The sequence below is a fragment of the Rutidosis leptorrhynchoides genome, chromosome 9 (assembly GCF_046630445.1).
Source record: "Rutidosis leptorrhynchoides isolate AG116_Rl617_1_P2 chromosome 9, CSIRO_AGI_Rlap_v1, whole genome shotgun sequence".
NCBI classification, from domain to species: Eukaryota; Viridiplantae; Streptophyta; class Magnoliopsida; order Asterales; family Asteraceae; genus Rutidosis; species Rutidosis leptorrhynchoides.
In genome coordinates this window covers 27,729,175-27,731,876 of record NC_092341.1, presented here as the reverse complement: position 1 = coordinate 27,731,876, position 2,702 = coordinate 27,729,175, and positions in this window count along the sequence as shown.

The following is a 2,702-nucleotide window of genomic DNA, read 5'->3' as shown; positions in this document are numbered from 1 at the left end:
TGTATTAGTTTCATGTAAGACATTCTTGGAAATGTGTGGTATGACGTCATTGCCTTCAATCCGATTGTCCCTCACCACTTCTTCCTCTTGTTTTACAATATCATCACTAGTAAGAAATTCATGGTCAATTCTGCTCAGTATGACAAGCGTAAAGTGTTGCCCACTACATCTATGTTTTGGCGTATAATATTGGTCAGAATGGAGGCACAAGTTTCTCATAAGTCTATCATCTAACTCTTCTTGTATCATCTGCCTCTTGTTGGAAATTTAGTGTAATTGTGGATTTTAATCTACACTTGTAAATGGGTTTGGAGGTACGGAGTGTACACCCATTAAGTGATAGATTACCCGAACCCAAAAGTGGTTTTCCATTATTTACTATCATGACTTGGTCTACCTGAAATTTGACTAAGTGTTTTCAGTACTAAGTTTTCTTAGTAAGCTGAAATTTGGCTAAGTGTTTTGTGCTGGTTGTTCTGCGCAGCTGGTCCCTGTGCTGGTTGTTCTGCGCAGCTGGTCCTGTTTGCTGGTTCCTCTGCGCTGCTGGTCCTGTTTGCTGGTTCCTCTGCGCTGCTGGTCCTGTTTGCTGACTTGTGCGCTGCTGGTCTTGTTTGCTGACTTTTGCGCTGCTGGTCCCTATGCTGACTCCTTTGCGCTGCTGGTCCTTTTGCTGACTTTTGCGCTGCTGGTCCTTAAGAGGCAGTAGCAAGAAAACACTTAACACAATTTTGAGTGATTACAGAAGAATTATTCCTGGACCCACTTTTACTTTAATAGTGGAAGGAATAATACTTGTTTATTATAAAGTAATCACTCATGCTTTGATAGTTGTAAAATATAATATTTGTTTATTGTAAAAGTAACAAGTTTTACTTTAATGATAGAAGTAATAATATTTGTTTATTGTAAAAGTAATAACTTTTACTTTAATGATGGAAGTGATAATATATGTTTATAGAAATATTCTTCCTGTAACCACTTTTGAATATTATAGAAGATACCTTTATTAATCAATCGGCCAATTGATTTTAATAAAAGACTCTTTCATGATTAAGGGTGTATATAAATATATTAACCAATATGCATGAGAGAAGACACAAGTTACGAACATCTAATATTCCTCTGCAAAAGAGTTCTTGTTTACTGCCAATAACAAGAACTAATCTCTGTCTTATCCCAAAGTGATATTCGTGTAACCCAGGCAATAAGGGTCGAATAATTACTTTCGGAAAGTGATACCACGATTCAGTGATTTATCCGACTTTCGATTATTTTACCCTACACGAAAATTAAATAAAACCTCCAACAATCGAAAGTAATTATTTGTTATAATCGATGGCGGCTACGATGAAACACATGACGACGAATTTCTCCAAACTTGATAAGTTTGAGGGAATTGATTTTAGGAGATGGCAAAAGAAGATGCACTTCTTTCTGAGCAGCATGAGTGTGGTGTACGTACTCAGCACACCAATTCCTGAAGATCATGGTGATGATGCCACTGTTGAACAAATTCGGAAAAGGTGCAAGTGGGAGAACGATGACTACATCGTTAGAGGTTTAATCCTCAATGGTATGGCTGATTCTCTTTTTGATATTTACCAAAATGTTGAATCTGCTAAAGAACTATGGGACTGTTTAGAAATCAAGTATATGTCTGAGGATGCTTCTAGTAAAAAGTTCCTTGTGAGTAATTTTAATAATTACAAGATGGTCGATTCTAGACCGGTCTTGGAACAATACAATGAGCTCATTCGTATACTTGGTCAATTCACACAACATAAAATGAATATGGATGAGTCTATTAAAGTCTCAAGTATCATTGATAAACTACCTCCATCTTGGAAAGAATTTAAACATTCTTTGAAACATAAGAAGGATGAGTTAACCCTTTGTTGAGTTAGGTAGTCATCTACGTATTGAGGAATCCCTCAGGTTGCAGGATAATGACCCGAAGTTGCTGGTACGTCTGTTGTCAATATGGTGGAACATAAAAAGTTCACTAGTAAAAATGACAAAAAGGGCAAACGTAAACATCAAAGGTTATACCAAGGCTAATCCGAATAAGAAGTCTAAATTGACTTGTTGGAAGTGTGGTAAAACTGGACACTTGAAAATGGATTGCAAGGTTATATTTGGTAATAATAATGCCAAAGGAACTAGCACAAGCGGTTCGGGAAATGGTTTAAACAACCAAAGCTCGAAAGGTCAGAATGTGTTTAATAATTCAAATAAGAATTATGTTTCATATATATCTGAAGCTTATTTTGTGCAGGATGATGATGTTGCGTGGTGGGTTGACTCGGGAGCTACCACCCATGTATGCAAGGATAGATTTTGGTTCAAGACTTACGAGTCCGTGACTGATGGATCAATTCTTCATATGGGAAATGAGTCAATAACTCCTGTTCATGGACGTGAAAGTGTGGATTTATGTTTTAGTTCTGGAAAAACTATTTGTTTGTTTGATGTTTTGCATGTACCACAAATAAGGAAAAATTTAGTTTCCAGTAGTGTGTTAAATTATTGTGGTTATAAACAAGTGATTGAATCTGATAAGTTTGTTTTGTCAAAACATGGTATGTTTGTTGGTTTTGGTTATTTATGTAATCGAATGTTTAGACTTAACATTAATCACTTAAATGTTAATTTTGCTTTTATTTCAAATTCTGGCATAAATAATTCTACACTTTGGCATGCTA